Raw genomic sequence first — 23,528 nt, forward strand, 5'->3', positions numbered from 1 at the left:
AAGTTTCTTATTATCAGGAGTTTTTGAATTTAAATCTGCCTTGGCAAGTAGTCCAGTTCAGAACAGAGAGAAAAGGAGATTGCTTATTGGAGAAAGTGAGATATTTCTGAGTTTAGGATTACTCCCACTAATTTTATCCTCCAGTCAGATTTTATTTCACTGTACTTGAATTTCCATTGTAGTTTTCCCTTGGAGACATACACTCTCAAATGACTGTTTTCTTTGCCTCAGAAAAATCTTCTATAAAGGCGACTCTATGGAAATGATTTTATGATATGATCATAAAGAAATTAACTTTCTGAAAGGAGAACAAAGAATAATCTGTTCAGTGTTAAATGGAAGTCAGTATTTGTAGAAAGATATAATAGCATACTAAACACAGCACTAGACTTGGAATCAGGAGACACTCAAATTCAAATCCTACTTTGGATTCTTACTAGGTCCATAATCATGGGCAAATCCCTGAATTCTGAATCTCAATTTTGTCATCTATGAAGTGGTGAAAATAGTACTTGCCTTATAGAGCTGTTACAAAGATCAAAGAAGATAGTGTATATATTTCACCATACATAAAGTTAGGCAATAAGCCTTTTGTCCCAGTTCATCAACATCTGGAAGGCATGCTTACACTCTCCAGCAGTATTCTTCCTCTTTCTCTTTTTGTCAGCCAGTCGTCTGCAGATCTGACACTAGTATTGCTTTAAGCATCTACCTTAAAGTGCTCTGTAAATATCAGTTAGCTATTTATTTGGATTACTTATAGTCAGATTGAAGGATGAAACTGATAAACACAAGGCAATAACAGAACATTATAAGACAGAAAAAAATTAAGTACTAAATTGTATAAAGTAACTTAATATTTAGAAACTCTTTCAGAATTATGTGTTTCTCTTTATAGACTTAGCACCCAGCACAGTGCCTTGTACAATGCAGGATCCTAATAAATTCTGGTTTGATTAGATTGGGCTAATATAACTATAACAAGAGGGAATCTCCTTTGATTTAAGTTAAAATGATATTGAGCCAGGATCCTTAGTTTTCACTGAGGGGAGAGGCCTGAGTTGAACTCTGAAATATAAGCATTGGATTGGCAGAAAACAAGAAGAGCCCATTTGACATGAAAATATTTATGACCTATGGGAGACGATAAAGAGATGAGTCTGTCTGGAATAGAGAAGGGGGTGTGTGCCCCTGGGGAGTTCAAAGCAAAGGAAAGAAGCCCTATGGCAATCTTAAAATCAAAGGACTATTTTTATCCAGTCATGAATGTTGTCATTCAATCATTTCAGTCATGCCTGACACTGTGACTCCATCTGAGATTTTCTTGGCAAAAATATTGGAGTAGTTTGCCATTTCTTTCTCCAGATTGTTTTACAAATGAGGGAACTGAGGCAAACATATTAAGTAACTTATTCAGGGTCTCATAGATAGTAAGTATCTGAGGTAAATCTGAACTCAGTTCTTTCTGACTCTTTAAGCCTGATCTACCATCTAATCATTTTATCATGAATATTGCTTTAGTAACTCATTTATTGAAAGATGAAGCATTGTGTACCAGGTACTTTGTAACTATTTTTTTTGTTAATGGAGTTGTACACTGATCCAACCATTCTGGAGAGCAATTTGGAGCTTTGCCCTAAGGGCTGGCAAACTGGGCATACTCTTTGATCCAGCATTGTCTCTACTGGGCCTGTATCCCAAAGAGATTATAAAGGAGGGGAAGGAACCCACATGTGCAAAAAATATTTGTAGCAGCCATTTTTATAACAGCAAGGAACTGGAAACTGAGTAGAGGTCCATCAGTTGAAGAATGACTGAATAAGCTATGGCATATGAATGTAATGGAATATTACTGTTCTGTAAGAAAAGATCAACAGGATGATTTCAGAAAGACTTACATGAACTGTTGCTGAGTGACGTGAGTAGAACCAAGAGAACACTGTACACAGCAAAAACAAAATTATGTGATGATCAACTGCAATGGACTTGGCTCTTTTTAATACCAAGCTAATTCAGGTGAGTTACAATAGAGCTGTGATGGAGAGAGCCATCTGCATTCAGAAAGAGGACTATGGAGACTGAATATGGATCACAACATAGTATTTTCACCTTGTTATTGTTTGCTTGCCTTTTTTTCCTTTCTCATTTTTTTTCCTTTTTGATCTGATTTTCTTGTGTCACATGATAATTGTGGAAATATGTAAAGAAGAATTGCATGTTTAACATATATTGGATTACTTGCCATCTAGGATGGGTGGGGTGGGGAAAGGGAGGGAGAAAAAATTGGAATACAAGGTTTTGCAGGGGTGAATGTTGAAAACTATCTATGCATATGTTTTGAAAATAAAAAGCTTAAAAATATCCCTTACAAAAATCTCTAATAAGAGCTCAGAAGCTTTTCCTTGAAAACCTATAGCTAGATGGAACCCACAATCTTCCAAGGCAGTCTTTTCCAAATGTGGATACTTCTAATATTAGAAGGACAGCTGGGTGGTGCAGTGGAAAGAGTACTGCATCTGGAGTCAGGAAGACTCATCTTTCTGAGTTCAAATCTGTGGTCTTACATTTCCTTGTCGTGTAGTCTTGGGCAAATCACTTAACCCCATTTGCCTCAAGTTCCTCCTCTGTAAAATGAACTGGAGAAGGAAATTGTAAACCACTCCAGTCTCTTTACCAAGAAAATCCCAAATGAGGTCTCAGTCAGACAAAACTGCAATTGACTAAACAACAATAATTAGAAAGATTTTCTTGTCATCAAGTCTAAATTTACTACTCTGCAGCTTTTACCCATTGATCCTAAGTTGGATCAGGAACACACCTATTTCCCAACTTAGATGACAATCTTTTAATACTTAAACCAGCTAGCATATTTCCCCTGAGTTTTTTCTTTTCTAGATTAAACATCCTCAATTCCTTTAACTCAGGGGTGGGAAACTTTTTTTCTGCCTAGGACCATTTGGGTATTTATAACATCATTCTTGGGTCATACAAAATTATCAATTTATAGAATTCAAACAGTGGGAGGCCGTTGTACCTAGCTTTCAGCTCATCATCACCTGTAATTACCTTGAGAAATGAGTTCATGGGCCTATACATCTTGCAGGCCAGACATTCCCCACTTCTGCTTTAAGTTATACTTATGTTACATGATCTCAAACTCTTCATCATTTATCTTTTCCTGCCCCAGATTCTAAGTTATCAATGTCCTTCCTAAAATATGACACACTAAACTGAGGTTAGATCTCTAGATTTGGTATGACCAGGGAAGAATTCAGAAGGATGATAGACTCTTTTTTCCTTGAATATTTTACTTCTTCATGAAGTTGAAGATCACATAAATTTTTTTAATACAGCTATATCACACTAATGACTTAGATTGAGCTTAAAGTCCACTCAAAGCCAAAGTTCTAGTTTAGATGAACATCTAGTCATGTCACCCCTATCTTGGACTTGTAAAGTTCAGCTTTTGAACTTAGCTCTAAGACTTTACATTTTTATTATTATTATTATTATTATTATTATTAAATTTTTTTTCAAAACATATGCTTGGATAATTTTTTTTGAAGTTGGGGTTAAGTGACTTGCCCAGGGTCACACAGCTAGGAAGTGTTAAGTGTCTGAGACCAGATTTGAACTCGGGTCCTCCTGAATTCAAGGCTGGTGCTCTATCCACTGCACCACCTAGCTGCCCCTGATAATTTTCAATATTTACCCTTGCAAAATCTTATATTCCAAATTTTTCCCTCCTTTTACCCCCACCCCCCTCCTCTGGACGGCAAGTAATTCAATATATGTTAAACATGTGCAATTCTTCCATACATATTTTCACAATTATGCTGCACAAGAAAAATCAGATCAAAAAGTAAAAAAAAAATGAGAAGGAAAACAAAAATGCAAGCAAGCAATAATAAAAAGAGCGAAAATATTATGTTGTGGTTCATATTTAATTCCCACAGTCTTCTCTCTGGGTGCAGATGGCTCTTTTCATCACAAGACCATGGGAACTGGCCTGAATCATCTCCTTCATTGAGAAGAGCCATGTCAATCAGAATTGATCATTGTATAATCTTGCTGTTGCTATGTACAATGATCTCCTGGTCCTGTTCACTTCACTTAGCATCAGTTCATATAAAGACTTTATATTTCTAAGACTGTTAAATTTCATTTTTCATAGAATCACAGATTTAAAGCTGGAAGAGACCTTTGGAATCATCTGTTTCAGTCTATTCACTTCAGAGTTGAGGAAAGTTAAACTAAGGCTACACAAGTAACATGCTGGTCAGAATTCAAACCCAAGTCCTCTGGCACCAGACCTAGTGCTCCTTCTTTATCCTATGTTGCCTATTAGTAGAGCTGGTCCAATGTTTTAACCTGTCAAGATCTATTTGGATCCTATCATAAAATGTTTCATTTGTCCCTCCTAGTTTTCTATTATCTCAGTGTCAACAAAAAGAATATATACAACAACAAGAATAACACAGGAAAATGTATTGCAATTCATAACTAAAACCTATTTAATCAAAATTCTTTTGATACATTACTCTAGCAAACTTGTCAAAAGAAAGAAAATAAAGTTAATCTAGTATAACTTATTCTTGATTCATAGTTATTTTTTGAACAATAATGCTGCTACTGTATACAATGTTCTCTTAGTTCTGTTTATTTTGCTCTTCGTTATTTTATGCAAGTCATCCCATGTTTTTTAAAAATTAGCTTGCTCATCATTTCTTATAGCAGAGTGGTATTCCATCACAATCATGTGCCACAACTTAGTCCCAATTGATGAGTTTCCCCTCAGTTTGCAGTTCTTTGCCATCACAAAGGGAGATGCCATATCTAGAACATATATGTTCTTTTCTTTTTTTCCTGATCACCTTGGGGAAAAGACCTAATAGTGGTATTGTTGGGTCAAAGGGTATGCACAGAACTCTTTGGGTATAATTCCAGAGTGCTCTCTGATGTGATTTGATCAGTTCACAATTCCACCAACAATGTATTAATGCCCCAATTTTTTCACACACCCCCTCTAACATTTGTCATTTTCTCCTGAGAGAGAGAGAGAGAGAGAGAGAGAGAGAGAGAGAGAGAGAGAGAGAGAGAAGAGAGAGAGAGAAAGAGAGAGAGAGAGACAGAGAGAGAGAAAGAGAGAGAGAAAGAGAGAGAGAAAGGGGGGAAAGGAGAAGTAAGGAGAAGAGAAGAGAAGAAAGAAAAGGAGAGAAAAGAAGACAGAAGAGAAGAGGAAAGGAGAGAAGAGGAAAGGAGAAGACAGGACAGGACAGGATAAGACAGGACAGTCAGGACAGGACAGGATAAGTCAGGACAAGAAAGGAGAGTAACTTCAATATGACTTCAAGCCTGGGACATTACTTGGAGGGTGGTGACATTGACCAAAACTTGAGAAGTTGAAAGGGTAGCTGGTCTGGGAGGAAAACCAAGAATTAAATATTTGAATATTAGACATCTACAGAAAGATAGTATGGTTGTTGTTCAATTGACTTTTTATTAACCCCATTATGGGATTTTTTTTACCAAGATAATGGAGTGATTTGCCATTTTCTTCTCCAATGGTTTAAGCCAAATGGATATTAAATGAATTGCACAGGATCCCACAGCTACTAAGTATTCCGCAGCCAGATTTAAAATTCCTGACTCCAGGTCTAGCACTCTGGCCACTGAGCCATCTCCCTGTCCCTACGTAAAGATTTAGACAACTAGAAATATGGGCTAGAGATTTATGAGAGATCATGGCTAAAGATACAGATTTGGGAAGAAGGATGGGAGTGAAAGGGGGAAAGAAATGAGACATGGGAACAACAGTTCAAGAATGACTGGGGAAAAGGAATACAACAAAAGAGAGAGAAAAAGAATGGCCAAAGAGAAATAAGGGTAACCAAAAGACAGTTTCAAGTGAAAAAGCCAATAGTGTCAAATGCAGCAAAAAGGTCAAGAAAAATGAATAGAGAGCAAAAGCCTTTGTTACCTGGCAATAAGAATGAAGACATAAAAATTCAGTTCTCTTCTGAAAATATAAATTTTTTCTTTTTCTTTCCCCTCCCAAAATCTTTAAATACATATGAAACCATTTTTTTATGTGATGAAAGTTCATATAAAAATGTTTCATAACTCAGAATATGGTCTTAAATGACTAGTTCAATCCTCCTTACATTATTGCATACATTGTTTTACCAGAAATTCTGCCTCCCAAATGAGTAATGCTGCATTGGGAGGGGGACCGTAGCTATTTAAAAAGAGAGAGAGAGAGAGAGAGAGAGAGAGAGAGAGAGAGAGAGAGAGAGAGAGAGAGAGAGAGAGAGAGAGAGAGAGGAAGGAAAAGAATTGTACTTTTGACAGTTTGTTGCAATATTTTAAACATATAAAATTTATTCTTTTATTCCAATATTGTTGCATGAAACATCATACTTTAGGAAATAGTCAAATGAATTGAAGAAGCCATAAGCAATTAAAAAAATGTGACTTATCCTTACAAATTGTATCAAGAGCACTAGGGTGAATTTTCAGCCTGTACATAGTGTACCAGGAATAAATATTTTAAAATCAAGTCTTGCCACTCCCCACCACACCCCACCACCCCATTTGTACCTGTAAGGAATTTTTCTTCCATCAATTGACATTAGGAAGCGTGGATTTTAAAACTATGTTCACAATGGATCTTCTCTTAATTTCTCTATATATTCTTTCTTAAAAATCTTATAAATTTTAAGTTTGGGCAGAAAAAAATGATATTTGACACTTTGGATTATTTTACATATTTTTTCCTAACCTCTCTCTATTCTAGATTTTGGGTTGTCAATCCATTTCCTTCCATCCTTCTTTCTGCTAAGAGCCTTTCTTGAAGAAATGTGGCCAACAGAGAGATATCTGCTTCTTGATAATTGGAATTTATTCTAGGGTCAACTTTCATGGTACAGACAAAAGTAGCAAATTGTCATATTTCCTAATGGTAGTGTGTAAATAAACAGAATGAGATGTTCCTTCTACATGGCATGAACCTTTGAAAATGGATTTTCAGAAAGATAATCATTATTTGGGAAGTCAAGGATCAGTATTATCCCTGATAAAATTATGACTAAAAGTAGCTATTGTTTATTTATTCTAGTTAGCCAAATCTAGTCAAAACACAGGAAATCTGATTCAATACTACACAAATGAGTTAGATTGATCAAACAGAAATGGAGGACACTAAATCGTACATAAGAATCTCTGCAGACTGAATATTGACTTAGAAAACCACATATTAATATTATTGACATTCTAATGTATTTTTATTTATTTTATTAAAAATTTCACAATTTTTACATGTTAATCTGGTTTAATCTAGCCTATTCATGAGTATTATGGCCATATGTTTGACATCTATGAATTAAATAATAAAAAACCATCAATTGAGTTATATCATTTAAGCACATAAAACTCAAAGGAAAATCTACTCACCACAATGTAGCAGATGTTATTGATGATCTTTGAATTCAATGATTTTGAAAAATGGTAGAGAATAGGAAATGTGCTACAGGACTGGAAACAAGCAAATGAGGGGAAGAGGAGATGGGGCAAACTATCAAATGATGAAGTTGACTTTGATTCTTGGTAAGATCCTAGAATATCCTGGAACTACTAAGTTGTATTTTTAAAGGGAAGTGGTAATTATGATGAGACTGCATAGCTTTATCAATTATGGGTCCTTTGGTTTTTTCAAATTAAGAAAATATATGCTTATGATATGTTTTAACTACAGCAAGACATTTAATAAAGTTTTTCATGATAACTTTATGGACAAGATGGAAGGATGAGAGCTAGATGATAGTATTGGTAGGTGGATTTATACTGGTTCAGTGAATAGATCCAAAATTAGTGATTAATGGCTCACCATCACCCTGGGAGTTTAGGAGAATCTCTAAGATCCCCAGGGAACAACCTTTAATCAGCAAGTTATATGAAATCATGGCTAGTCTTGTACAACACAGAAATTTACTAAAATGTCTTTTGGATGAATAAATAAATTTTCAGGTTAAATAGGAGGGATAATTTAATTGATTGAACATCTAGTACAACACATTGAGGATAATAAGTTGAAATTTAATAGAAATAAACATGTTAAAAATTAACTGCATAATATCAGAATGGAGGAACCATTATAAGAAAACATGAAAATGATCTTGGCGTTTTAGTGGACTGTGAGTTCATTATGAATCAATGATATGACAAGGCAAATAGAGCACAAATGTAGCCTTGTTCTGTATTAAGCATCATATCCAGAATAATGGAAGTTAGCATCTTACTGTATTATATATATATATACATATGTATATATATGGGGTTCTCATTTCTATCATTAATTTTTATTTTTCCCAATTTATAATTTCTATTTATGCCTTTTTATCACATTTATACCCCAATGTGTCATCTCTATTGAACTTCTCTTGTAACAAAGAAAAAGTTAAGTATCAGGCAATCAAAAAGTGACCTTGTCTGACAATGACATTAAGGAAAACAATGACTAAAAAGAGATATAGATTTCTATATTCATGGATCACCTACCAATTCAGAGAGTAGATTCCACACAGAAAAAAAGATTCAACTTTTCTATATCCACTACAAATCATAGCCAAGAGTTTCCACCAAAATGTTTACCTTTATTAGTTAACTAGCCAAAGAACATAGTTCAAAGCAATCATCTAATGAAATAATGTAGTAAGAAAAGTAACAATAAAAAATTTCCTCTATAGATCTAGAGCACACTTTCCCCCAAAATATACACATTTCAGGAGGAAGAATGCATGGTCATAGGAAAAAATATGCAGCCAGAGTACTCAGCTGGAGGAGCACATAAATAAATATGGTCCTGGCCTGGTGATGTTTTCTATGTTGCTGTTCCCCCATAGACTTCCCCTAATGTGTTTTTCTCTGAAAAGCATGATATTCTATCAGATAATACTCTACTGAATTTGTGGTTAAATCTGCTTTCCTTAATGCATCATCTCCACCAAACGCTATGGACTCTATGTATTGTATCTATTGGCTACTGCCAGCTATCTATGTGGTTCCCGTTTTTAATTTCATTCAATTTTATTTTATTTCCACTTTCAAGTTCTCTCCTTCCTCAACTCACTAAGAAGGTAAAAAAAATAAAGACCCTTACAAATATCATGGATAAATATTGAGCTTTTGAGTTCAGAGTTCATTGCCATGTCTTTTTTTTCCTTGTTAGAAAAGTGGAATCTGACTTTGTCATTAGTCATGGAATCTGACTGACTTACAGTCATTACTGTACGACCCTGAAGCTTTACTTCACTCTTTAAGAAAAGTACTAGCCCTTCTACCCATCTGATTAGAAGTTAGGATAAGGGAAAAAAAGGTAAACTTTACAGATTACACCCTCCACTCCCCTCATCAAGAAGTATCCTCTCTGTCCTTTCTGTTCTTTGCAAAGATTTATTTATACAAGTTTTCTCATCTACAGCAGCAGATTCTTTGTCCCAAATGTCAAGCTCCTTTGGCCATATAGCTAATGCTCTCAGGCCCAATTCTATCTTTTTTCACTCAACCTCCTGGTTACTTGACAAATCCATATGGCTCCCTTTAAATTTATACCGGAGACCCAATATCCCCCAAATTCATTTCAATGGAAATCTACTACAAAAAATCAATAGAGTTGTATACCTAATTCCAAAAACCCAATAGATTTTGCATCTATTTTGAAAAAAAATCTAAGCCAACCCCACCCCCCCAAAAAAAGCTAAGTTAAGGGGGTCAATATCATTGCTTCATTGACCTAGTTACATTGCTGACTTCCTATACATGTAGTACAACAAAGCCTCTGCAAGCCATCAGGTCCCATATTCATACCAAAACAATAAAAAAATCATTTTGTGCTGGAAAAAAGAGGAACAAAAGAAAAATGGAGGATGGATGAATAAATTATGATACATATATTTTTGGAATTTTATTACACCATAAGAAAGTCCAAATAGGGAGTAATTCTAAGAAACCTGAAAAAAATTTGGAAATCAATGAGAAGCAAAGAGAGGAAAACCCAAAATAAAATATACCTAAACAGCAACACATTTTATGAAATACATTTACAAACTAGATCACAATCAGATACCATATATGAATGTTATGGAATATTATTGTTCTGTAAGAAATGACCAGCAGGATGAATACAGAGAGGCTTGGAGAGACTTACGTGAACTGATGCTGAGTGAAATGAGCAGAACCAGGAGATCACTATATACTTCAACAATGATACTATATGAGGATGTATTCTGATAGAAGTGGATATCTTCAACAAAGAGAAGATCTAATTCAGTTCCAATTGATGGACAAAATCAGCTACACCCAGAGAAGGAACACTGGGAAATGAGTGTAAACTGTTAGCATTTTTGTTTTTCCTCCCAGGTTATTTTTACCTTCTGAATCTAATTCTTCCTGTGCAACAAGAAATTTGATTCTGCACATATATATTGTATCTAGGAGATACTATAACACATTTAACGTTTATGGGACTGCCTGCCATCTAGGGGTGGGGGTGGAGGGAAGGAGGGAAAATTCGGAATAGAAGTGAATGCAAGGGATAATGTTGTAAAAAATTACCCATACATATGTACTGTCAAAAAAGAAGTTATAATTATAAAATTAATTTAAAAATTAAAAAAACAATCAGATACCATATGTAGAGCCTGGAGATGTTTGTCTTGGGGTGAAAAAGATGTAGTAGGACTGTGATCAATTGCATTTAAGGATTTTAATGTCTTTCATGTGTAAGAGGAATTAGATTTGTTCTGCTTGACCTTTAAGGGCATAACTAAGAATAAAGAATGGAAATTTTAGTGAGGCAGAAACATTTTCTAATAATTATAGTCACTTAAATATCAAATAGGCAGCCTCACAACAAAGTAGGTTCCCCATCAGTTCAAGTAGAGGCTTGCTAACCAGCTATTGTCAAAAATGTCACAAGATCTTAGATTTTGAGTTGGAACATGACTCAGAAGCCACCTATCTAGTTCAATCCTGTTCTGTGCTGGTTAGCCTCTGAGATCCCCTTCATGAAGAGACTCTAAGGACCTATTCAAATTCTTTGTTTAACTGAAATCATATTGCCATTATTAATTAAATGGGTATATCATTAAATTAGACCTGCAAATCATTTCATTATACAGCACTTTTGTTTCAAGGGCAATTATTGTACTAGAACCTGGTATGTCCTGATCTGTGTGCCCTTGTACTTCTCTGGCATATTCTCTGGCATAGAAGTAGCTATGAGATGGAATAAGAACTAGATTGGAAATCAAAAGATGTGATTTCTATTTAGCTTGTTGATATATACCTAGGTAGCTTTAAAACCATGTAGCTTTGAACAGGTCAACTTAGATTGCTCTAAGTCTCAATTTTCTCGTCTGAAAAATGAAGCAGTGTTCTAGATCGTTTCTATGGTCCCTTCCCTGCTATGAAATTTTTTATCTAAAATATTCCCTCTGATCCTCTAACATAATTGGAATATCAGCCAAAACTACACAAGATAAAATGTGGGGGAAAGAAAAAAAAAATATACACACACACACACACACACACACACACACACACACACAGAAGTTTAAAGCGAGATATAGATAGATAGATAGGTATATATATATATATATCGCTTTAAATTTCTGTATAGACATTGATTATATAAATGTCTTCAAAGTGATGAAGGCCATTACAAAGACACATCAATCTTCAGTTTCACAACCTTCCAAGTAACTTAAGGAGCTGATTGTCATCATCCTTTCCACTTTGAGACCAGAGTCTCAAAGGTCAAGACCACAGTGCAGTCTTTCCATTGTTGTAAAAGTTAATGAAAGTTAGTTATTAAAGTTGATGGTAAGTTCATTTCCCCACAGTCTTATGTAACCTATATATATATCTATATATAGAAAGTTCGATCCATACGGAAACAAAGTGAGTAGAAACACATTGCTATGTCCCTTGTCTTTCAGAAACATTGGCTCTATCGTTGGATTCTTGCTCTGTCTTTGATGACTTTCACCAAGGATAGAACAGGTAAGAGTAGAATTTCTTTTACTCACATTTGTCTTTTAGGTATGATATGCCTCTGAATAAAGGTATAAAGTTTTAATCTTTGAAGTGCCTTAAACAGGATAAATAGCCCCGAGCTCATTTTTTTTTTTTACAAAAATTATTTATTGGTAGATATATGTGCTGTTAACATTTCTTTAACTATGATGTGTTAGTGTTTGGGACAGTCAATCTGTAAATGTCAAAGAGAAGAAAATATTTGGTCAATCATTCTGAGTTGAAGCCATGAAAACTGACTATTGGGATAGTTCCAAGTAAAAACAACTTTTTCAAACTTGTGAAGGTACTTGCCTAAATGATTTTAATGGCTCTCTTGACTGTCTATTTAATTTTATCTTTGTAACTAAACCATGGTGGGGAGATCTAAGCTCTGGTCCCAGGCTTGCCACTGTCTGAGCAAGTGATTTTAACAAATGTCTTTTGAAGAATATAGAGAATAACAAATATTTTCTACAATCTTGAAGAGTAGAATTTGTCTTTGTCTTTCTTTATATACCCCACACTTTGCACAGGGTCTGGATCACAGCAGGTACTAAATAAATGCTTTAAATAACATGAAGCTATTTGGAGAAAGTTTACTTTGTCTTGAGTCTTGAATGATGTTTGCCATGTAATCTTAAATAAGTCAGTTCATCCAGCTGAGCCCCAATTTTTTCACCTATATAATGAAAGGGTCAGACTAAGCAATTTTCAAAGCTGCTTCTACCTCTAATATTCTATAACTTCAATGATTCTGTAATAGAAAGGCAAGTTGATGTAATGAAAAGTTCATTAGACCAGGACTTACGAGATTAATTTGTGTCTCAATTCTATCTTGTAATTGTAGTAAATATTTAAGTTTTCTGCAGTACTTTTTTTTCTGTAAAATAAGGATAATAGTTATTCATTCTTGAGCTGCCTGATTCTATTCATGTATATACTATGAGACTGTGTAGTAGTATTGCATTTGTACCAAGTACATCATAGCAGGTTTTTAATTTCCAGGAGACAAGCAGGAATTTAGAGAATATCTCTCTATTTCAGAATTCATTCATCTTTTTTAACACTGAGTGCTATTTCCAGTGCTAAGCATTGTCCATGGATTCTACTGGCAAGCCAAATTCACTAGAATTCTCTCTGGTAGAATGTAAGCTAGATGGTGCAGTGGTTAGAGTCCAGGCCTGCAGTTAAGAAGACTAATTCAAATCTGGATTCAAACTATGACCTGGGCAAATCACTTAATCTCTGATTGCCTTGGTTTCTTTCATATGAAAAATGAAACTAATAATAGTATTTATCTCCCAAGGTCGATGCAAGGATTAAATGGGATAAAAATGATCAAGTGCTTGCCACAGTGCCTAGCACACAGTAAGTGTTTATATAAATGTCCTTCATCTCCTCCTTCTCCTCCTCATTATTGTTATTATTATTATTATCCTTGGAGGATGACTGTTGCACTTTTGCCTTGGTGGTTCCCATAGTACCTGAAACATAGTAGAGGCTTATAGATGCTTGCCAATTGACTTGTTAGATGAAGAAAAGGAGGAAAAAAATAGAAAAAAAAAAAAAGAAGAAGAAGAAAAGGGAGAAGAAAGGAAAAAGAAAAGGATCTACATAGTCAGAGTATGCAGAATGCTTCTGATAATTGCCACCAAGGCCTGTCTAGGGCACCGGTGCCTTAAAATGGCTGGTCTTAGCTAGTCTCAGAGAATGCTGGATAGAAAGGAACCACCTGCCCTGTGACCCCACAAACTCAGGGTAGTTGTCTTAGGCATTCCCAATTGGCTTCCAACAATGTCCATGGTGGGTATTTTCCTTTATATGTGATTACAAATTCCTTGGAAAAGGAGCCTGTATTATAAATGTAGGTTGAATTGAAAATATTTTCTTATTAGCTTGAAAGGTAGCAATAGAGATTAGGGTATTTTTACTATTAAGTAGTCTTCCTAATCTTTTGCCTATTCAAAATTATCTCTTGAAACAAACTCTTTCCTCTAGTCAGTTGGTTTGGTTTTCTCCTTGGCCCACAAACTTTTTTTAAAATTTGTTTATTTTTTCCTCTCCTTTTTTTCCCCTCCAAATCACATGTCTCCTTTGAGGCTCAACTCTTGCCTGAATTTTTTATGAAACATTTCCCAACTATTCTAGCCTCCATTCTTTATAATCATGTAGTGTTTTGCACTATTACTGTACTGTTGTCTGTGTGTATTCTATGTTTCTTGAGGGTATTGACTATTTTTTGTAATGCCCATGGTACTACACACATAGTTGGGCACATAGAAAATGTTCAGAGTCTTAGCAGAGAGCCCTCCTTATAGAAGGAGAGATTGAAGTAAACAGAAATGTTTAACATTTAACTTTGAGAAGAGAATTAGTTAATTATCAATTTAATTAAATTGAATTATCCAAAAGACAACAATGGTAATCAACTACTTTTGGGTCCCAGCCCATATGATCATAGAGATAAGCCACAGGGAGTTGCATGCTTAACAAATATTCAAAAAGCTATCTCATAAGATAGATTTAGGATCCAAAAAGTCTCAAAGCCAAAGAGTAAATATATAATAGGGATAAATGTAAAGTCCTATACTGCACGAGTTCAGGAAAGGTGTAACAAGATTATTTGTATGGAAAAGACCTGGCATTTTTGTGGGATGAACATTAGTGAAACGTGGCTGTCCTCCAAAAAACAAAAAACCTATTTAATTCAAATTTAAACTCCAGTTAGTGAAATGTTATGCCTGGAACGAGGAAGATCACATTATAATCTTCCCTAATTAGATGACATCTGAGGTACTGCATTCAAATATAAGATCATATTTAAGAAAAGACATTGACATGCTGGAGCATATCTGGGGATGGACATCTAAAGTACTGAAGGATATTATATTATAAAGTATTGGAGGATATTATAAAGTATTGAAGGATTGATATTATATGGTATTATATATATTATATGAAAGAATTGAAGTTGTTTGATCTAGAAACAAGAAGGGAAGACTTGGAGTTAGGCTGATAAGGGCCAAGGCATGATGGCTATTCTCAAGTATTTAGGATTCTCTCATCCTATTAATTAGACTGACTGAATATTTTAATCTTCCTTGATACAGATATCAGGAGGGAAAACTCACAAATTCTATTAGCACAACTAAAGTGAAATCCAGGCTTGCAGCAGTCATCTGGGGGAATTTTGGCTACAAGTCTCCAGTAAATTATGCTCAATTTGGTTATCCATAGTTCAATGGCCAAAATCTGTTATTTCACAAGTGTCTATAATACCTTTCACTCCCCCAAAACTGTCATCCAACACCTTAGTGGACAAATTTCACAAATTACTATGGCCAAAAGAATTCATTAGCGAGTAGCCAGCCTGAGAGTAATGGGTTTTGCAAGACCCAGCTAGGTTGATTAGTAGATATGTGTGAGCCTGGGCAAGTCACTTTACCCTGTTTGCCTCAATTTCCTCAACTGTAAAATGAGCAGGAGAAGGAAATGGCAAACCACCTAGTGTCTTCGACAATAAAACTCCAAATAAAAAGCTGAAAAATGACTGAACAGCAACAAATTATTTTAAGTTTCACAAGTTGTTCTTAACCTGGGTTCTATGAACTTTGATTTCTAAAAAAATAGATTTTGATAACCATAATTGCAAGTGGTTTCTTTTGTAATTTGTTTTAATTTTATGGATTTGACTTTTATTCTGTGAAGGGCGTCATAGGCTCCACCAGGGTGCCCAATAGGTCCATGCTATCGAAAGAAAAACCAACCCCCAAAACCTTCCTGAACTCTATACAAAATATCTAACTCATTTTGGAAAACAAACAAAAACACTGTTTTTAGCCTTGTTCCCATGTGTCCCAGAGACCTAAATGGTGCTCCCATATTTTCTTCCTGCCTCCCCTCCACCACTATGACAGTCTTGCTGTCAGTTTCTCTCTTCCAATATGTCTCATTTTATAAACAAAACTCTTTCAAGTTTCCAAGAATGCTGATAATCTTTTATTTGGAGCATGTATATGAAGATATTTGAGGGCCTATCCTAAGTGCTGCTCCCAAGTAATAATAGCGGGAAGAGAAGGGAACAGGTACAAATATTATCTCATTTAATCCTCACCCTGTTTAATAGATGAAGAAACCAGGGCAAACAGAAGAGAAGTGACTTGCCCAGCATCACACCGCTAGATTAGAACTGGATTTTTCCTGACTCCAGATCCATTGTTCTATCCACTATCCAGTAATTCAAAGAGATAGGAGATGTGTATTGTTTTGTTTTGTTTGGGAGGGGTTGGTGAGGGATCAAATACAAGTTTAAGAAGGACAATAGTCTGGAGGACTTGCCCTGGGGTGGGGCAGCAGAGGAGATGTATGTGAGAAATAACTTGCCTTTCATGCCCTTAAACCATTTTTTCTCTTCTTGCAGCAGTCTCTCCCTATTCCAGCCCATTCTCTGCTCAGTTATCAGAATAACCCCCCTGGCTTCCATCTGACAATGTCTCTCACCTTTCCCTTTTTTGGCATTCAGGGCTCATTATAATACAGCATTTCTATGATTATCACTTGGCTAACATTTACATAATAATTTATAAGGTACAACGTCTCGTTGTCACAAAAACCCTGCAAGGTCGGTGCTAGAAAGTTTCTACGACTTGTCCAAATCCAGCACCTTCTCCACTGTCCCACCTGGATGCGCCTCTCCCAGCTGCCTATCACATTGCTCCCCTCCAGGTGCTACAGAGGTTTTCCTCTGCCTTTCTTCCTCTCCTAGCCCAACACTCCGCTGCTGATGGTTTATATAGGCTGTTGGCCTAGACCAGAATGCCTCCTTTCATTCTCTTTCCTGCTCAGTTGCTACCTACCCTCCAGACCAAATCCTGGGCCACTGCCACGAAACCTCCCCTGACCTCCCTAGTTTACAATGACTTTCCCCTCCGATAAGTGTTTTGCATCTCTGTGGCGTACTTATCCGGTAGCTAGGTGGCGCCATGGTGCACAGAAAGCTGGGCTTGGAGTCAGGGAGACTCATCTTCCCGAGTTCAAATCTGGTCCCAGACACTTCCTAGCTGTGTGATGTTGGGCGAGTCACTTAATTTTATTTATCTCTTAAATTTATTTATCTCCCAGGCTCTGAAGCCAGTCTTGTAATCTCTATACCTTGCCATGTCTGCTAGATTCTTCTTGTTGTTCAGGCAAGTCCAACTCTTCATGACCCCATTTAGGATTTTCCTGGCAGAGCTGCTACAATGGTTTGCCATTTTACAGATGAGGAAACTGAGGTAAACAGGGTTAAGAGGTGCCTGGGGTCCAGGTATAGAGGATGATAAATTGAAACGGTACTAACAACAGTTGGAGTCCTTTAGCAACATCAAACATGATTAATAATGTTTAGCACTTCTTAGGAAAAATAACTAAATCATTAATTAATTAAATTATTATTACAAAATAAATTAGTTGATCAATTAAATTAAATTTGATTAAATTAATTGATTAATTGAATTTTAATTTAGTTAAATTAATTGTTTTAAAATAGAAAGCCCCCAGATATCAGGCTGAGGAAAGCTCCATTCCTACCCTCTTCTACTCTATTTCTTCCAGCAGAGAATGGTGGAAGCTTTGCACAAGTAAACCATGGTTTCTGTATCCCCTCTCCCTTAAATGAGTTTTCCACATTGTTTGTCCCTGAGCAGTTTGTCCCAGTCCCAAAAATTGCTATTTAGATTTTGTTCTTCCTAGACTATAAATCCCTAAAGGTGGAGATCGTGTCTTTTCTCTCCCTCATGCCTAGTAAGTGCTCTGTATAAAAGAGGTCCTTAAAACGTGTTTGTTGAATTGTATTGAAGTCACTATGAGGTATTAAGTCTCAGAGGATTGAGAAAGGGGCAATATGCATAAAATAGTACCCAAAACATATCTTGTCCACTTCCAAAATTTACCTAATATCCATTACCAGGATCATTTCAAGAAATCAACTGGAAGAATTAAGTAGAAAGGGCATGCTCCAGTATGTTCTCTGAGCTTCAGAAACCAGAGCAGCTGTCAGAATGTTCTGCTCAGAAATAAAAACAAAAAGGAGTGATAAGGCTAATGGCTGTGACTGAAGGATATCATAGGAACCCCAGGAGAGAAGCCTATTAATGACTCACAGAGTGGATTATCCAAAAGGTGTATTGGGAAAAGAAAGACAAAACTGGAAAAGTGTGAGAGATTAGAATTGTCCAAGAGGGAAGGATCCCAGAAAATGAAGTTCATCCTGAAAAGTATCACCAAGTTCTAAGAACACTAAGGGAAATCTGCTAACTCAATAAGATGAATTTAATTAAGAGCAGACCCCCATTATGAGGATCGAGGATCACACATTTAGGGCTGAAAAGCAACTTCAGAGACCATCTATCCCATCCAACCTCCTCTTTTGATAGATAAGAAAATGAGGTAAACTGACTGCTCTAAAGTCACATGGGGAGAAAATGGTACAGGGGAGATTCTGATCTCAAATTCAGCCCATTTCCTGCTGTACCAAGTCACCTCCAAGATCTCAGATCATTAAAGGAAAAGGGGATGCCAGGGAGAGGAGCGCATTTTGCAGGAAAAACTGAGAGGAAGATGACATTCCTTTGGGGTGGGGATGGTAGGAGGAGGACAGGTCAAATAAAATCCTTTATGAATTCCTGACTAAGGTAGGTCATTCTCAGGAATGTCAGAAAAGACGCCTGCTTTTCGCTGCTCTTTGGCAGGGGTACTGCCAGGGTGGTGCCCTCAGCAATGAGGGCTGGAACAGAAGCCAGAAACTTTAGAGGAAAAGATATGGCAGTGATATGAGGAAAAATAGCAGGTAGAACATGTCTTGAACGTCTCTTATTCTGATCTTTGGATAAACTTGTCTCAAACCTCTCTTTAATTTCAGAGCTCTATATTCTGACTTCTTTAGGATAGGCAGCTGTGAGTAGGGAAGAGGAAACTTTTGGCAGGTCCACTTAACGGGCTGGAGCAAGGGGCTCTGAGAGTTTAGCAAAATGTCTTTACTTTACCTTCAGCCTTTAGAAATGAAGACAGAATGATATAAGAGAAACTGTTGGAAAGATTGTGGTGACCAAGATACAAGAAACATGACTTACATGAAATAAGACCCTTTTTTTCTTTAAGAAAAACAAAAAAGGGGATCTGATCTCTAAATATATATATATAGTGAAAGTTATCAGAAGCAAAGAAACAAGAAGGTATAATTTGGTTTGGGGGGCTTTCTTCCCATTTATGGAATATTTGACATTGATAAATGAATGACTTCCTCTTAAATATATAATTGGTGAATTCATCCTAAGGGTAGATAGGTTGAAAAACAGCAATAATAATAATAGCTAGCATTTTGTAGTACTTTAAAGTGTCATTTGAACAGTCAAGTAGGTGCCATTATTCCTATTTTACAGATTAAGAAAGGTCACGAGTCTCACAGACAACCAGGTGGCTGGTTGATAGACCACCAGATCTGAGAGTCAGGAAAACCTGAGAGCAAGTGTGACTTCAGACACTCCGAGCTGTGTGACCCTAAGCAAGCCACGTAACATCTCTCTGCCTCGGTTTCCTCAATAGTAATATGAAGATAGCAATAGAACCTGACTCTCTGGATTAGTGTAAGATTCAAATGAGATATCTGTCAAGTAGTTAGCACAGGACCTGGTACTTCCATCCATCCTAAAAGGGGGCAGAACTGAGCGTCTAACACAGTTTTTCCGAGTCCAAGATTAATGAACCTTCTTTCCCTTTTGTCTTTTATGCCATTGCCATTGACAGAAAGTTCCAATGAAGATGGTTATATATATCTAAGATAGAAACAAATAAAGTGAAGGGCATCTTTGGAAAGAATTCAGATCTGGACATGGCTCTTTTCTCCACAATGAAGAGATTCAGACCAGTTCCAATGATCTTGTGATGGAGAGAGCCATCTGCCCCCAGAGAAAGTATTATGGGAACTAAGTGTGGACCACAACATAACATTTTCACTCTTTCTGTTGTTGTTTGCTTGCATTTTGTTTTCTTTATCATTTTTTTCCGTTTGATTTGATTTTTCTTGTGCAGCAAGATAATTGTAAAAATAAGTATGCATATATTGGATTTAACATATATGTTAATAAATACAATAGATTACTTGCCATCTAGGAGAGAGGGTAGGGGAAAATGGGGAGAAATTGGAATATAAGGTTCTGCAAGGGTTAATGTTGAAAAATTATTTATGAATATGTTTTGAAAATAAAAAGCTTTAATAAAAATAGATAAAGGAGAGAATTCAAATCAAAGAGCATACATAGGATCATAGACTGAGACTTAGAAGATTTTAGAAAGAATCAAGTCCAAATACTTCATTTTACAGTCAACAAAACTGAGACCAAAACAAGTTAAGTGTCTAAAATAAGAGTGGAATCCTGGTCTTCCTGATTCCAAGTTTAGCACTATCTACTCTGTTTCTCAACTTGGGAAGGGCAGCAGAAGGAAAGCCGTAAGTCATCTCAGAAGCACACAGGGACTTGCATGAATAGCTAAGATTTACACAGCACTTTAAGATTTCCTGAGAATTCTATATAATGATTTTATTTGTTCCCCACAAAAACTAGATTGGGCTAGCTTCTATTATTATCCCACTTTACAATTAAAGAACCTGCAGTTCAGAATGATTAAGTAAATTGATAGGATTCAAACCCAAGACTCCCCCCTTTCTTCCTATTTAATGCTCTACATCTCTCAAATTTACCTCCTCTCTTTTCACAAGTTGGAGGAACTCTATTCTGTCCTCTCACCTGGACTATTACAGTAGTCCCCTACTTGGTTTTCTTGTCCCAAGTCTTTCTCTTCTCTAATTTATATCTACCAAAGTGATCTTGCTATGGCTCAGGTCTGATCTCATGTTTCTTCACCTGATAAATTCTAGTGGCTCTTCACTACCTCCGGGACCAACTGTCAAGTCCTCTGGTTACAACTTGTCCCCTCCTTCCCTTTCCAGTCTTCTTTTACATTACTCTCACTCTAGCCACATACTTGTCCCTCTCCTGTCTTCATGACTTTGGGCTGTCTCCCAATAATGGAATGCTCCCTCTCTCCTCACTTTTAATTCTCTGAATTGCTAGTTTCCTTCAAAAAGTCAGTTGAAGCATAGTTTGCTACATGAACCCTTTCCTCATCCCTGTAGCTACTAGTGCCTCCCTCCTAAAATTAGTATTACATTCCTTTTCCAAACTGTGTATACACATGTGAACTCATCCCATTTGGCTCTGATATAACTGGAAGTAAGTACTTTTTCTTGGTGAATCAAACAATCAAAGTTGAGTGTGAACATGGCTTGTAAATCTTGAATCAATCAAAGCCATTATGTGAGACTAGATCATCCTATACTTTTCTTTCTTCTTTTTCCTTTTGAGGAAGCAATCAGGGTTAAGTGACTTGCCTAGGATCAGACAGCTAGTGTTAAGTGTCTGAGGCTGAATTTGAACTCAGGTCTTCCTGACTCCAGTGCTCTCTCCACTACACCATCTGGCTGTCCCAACTTTCTATAAAAGGGGGAGATTTATGAGGGAGGAAGAAAATTTCTGGTTCTTTAGGCACTGCTAAGAGGAAGATCTAAGCTAAGGAGGGTACCAAGAAAAGGTCAACTTGCTCCATCCTCCTCCATCTTCCCCGACCAATAAATTGTCCATCCTCAGATACTATCATATAATCTACAATTTCATTACCCAAATGTTTCCACATAAGCTGGATTTTACCTTATCCACAAAAAGAGCAGGAGTTAACTATTACTACAAATAAAGGTAAAATTAGGCAGAGAACTCGACCCTTGCCTTGGTATTAGACATTTTTTTATTACCAGAAACTGAAGCAATTATGACTGAACTCAGAACTTTTCATTTAAAATCAACTCCCTTAATGCCAAAGAGAAGGAAACCAAGTGGACTTTAGCGGCCATTATATTGCTCCCTAGATTGAAAACAAGCTAATTATTGCAATTAGGTATTACACTTTTATATGGCCATGTTCTCTCCTTAAGGGCTGGGAGTATCACTTTCGGCTCGGAATGATCCGAACTTAGCTCTTAGCCCGCCCTTAATTAATGTGGATTGGTGGTTGATTTTCCATTTTCCCACACTGCCTCTACAGTCAGAAGTCTAACTTGGAAGCAGAGCTGAGGGGCCCTAGCTGAGTCAGAGAGGGTCAGCCCTGAGGAACTTAAAGGCGACTTGGGATGGCGATCAGAGCAATGGAAGTAGTGGTAAGGTCATTCCAGAATAGAACAGCCTTGTAAATAATTAACTCAACAATCTTAGGACAGGATGTAATGTTGAATTCCTGGATTCGAAATTCAATTAAATTCAACAAGCATTTATTGAGTATCTACTATATATCAATCACTACTCTAGGCACAGGTGATTAAAAAACAATCATCAAAATATCCCTATCTTCATCCCTATGAGTCAGGGGAAATACAAAATGTCCACAGAGAAATGCAGACCAAAAAAAAAAAAAAAAAAAAATTGAAGTGGAACAAGGTCAACTGGGAGAATCCAGAAAGGTCTCATATGAGGTAGCCCTTGGCTGGATTGTGAAAGGATGCAGAATGACCAAGAGGTAGAGTTAGGACAGAGCTTTCTAGACATGGGGATAAACAGCCTGTGCAAAGATATGGAATGTGCTTTCTGAGGAAAAGTAGATATACTGTTTTTCTTGACATTTATAGCATACAAAGGGGAATGATATTAAGGTTTTTGGTGTGTGTGGGGGAGTGAGTTAGGGCCATATTGTGGGAGGCTATAAATTCCAAACAGATGAGACTGTATTTTATCCTAGAAGTAAGGGAGATAAAATGAGTTTCTTAAGGTAATGAATGAAGTGAATCAAATCAATTTTGCCACAATGTGAAGAATGGTTAAAGCAGAACTTCTTAGATTTCTTAAATGGCGGGTCACAGTCCCATAGAGTGTCATATAACTGAATGTGGGGGTTGTGGGAAATTTGGCAACAATAAAAGGTATCAAATATTCTACCAACACTAAATTCTTGATGTAAAAAAAAAAAGCATATTCATCTCATTAGTGTACAAATTTGCTTCCATCTTTAATAAATGATAAAATTATATATATATATAAATGTTTTGAAATAATTTTTTATGATTTATTATCAGTAAATGTTTGACTTTTATACCTGTTTTATATACTTACATACCTAGGGTCACATAAAAGTTTTATTGGGCAAAAAGAAGTTGCAAGTGGAAAACGTTTAAGAAGCCCTGGTTTAGAGAAGAGAGTCCAAGAGGGAGGTGACAAGGAAGCACTTGTTAGGTGGCTATGTGAATGGAGGGAAGGAAATAGATACTAGATGCTGTGAAAGACAAAGTAGCAATGCTTGTCAACTGATTGTATATTGAAGATAACTATATGGTTGCAAATTTGAATTACTGGAAGGATAGTGGTACCCTCAAG

General features: G+C 36.3%; 1 protein-coding gene across 4 annotated transcripts in view; it reads left to right on the forward strand.

Annotated features, from left to right (window-relative positions):
• Positions 1 to 23,528, forward strand: part of SLC26A3 (solute carrier family 26 member 3) — a 76,950-nt gene that overhangs the window by 17,509 nt on the left and 35,913 nt on the right. For 3 of the 4 annotated variants that reach the window (XM_074268341.1, XM_074268340.1, XM_074268338.1), the window contains exon 2: positions 11,997 to 12,060. The gene's annotated coding sequence lies outside the window, so the exon portion shown is untranslated. Of the gene's footprint in view, positions 1 to 11,945; positions 12,061 to 23,528 lie in introns of those variants that run through there. The other variant, XM_074268339.1, reaches the window with a different exon arrangement.

The sequence above is a fragment of the Sminthopsis crassicaudata genome, chromosome 5, assembly GCF_048593235.1.
Source record: "Sminthopsis crassicaudata isolate SCR6 chromosome 5, ASM4859323v1, whole genome shotgun sequence".
NCBI lineage: Eukaryota > Metazoa > Chordata > Mammalia > Dasyuromorphia > Dasyuridae > Sminthopsis > Sminthopsis crassicaudata.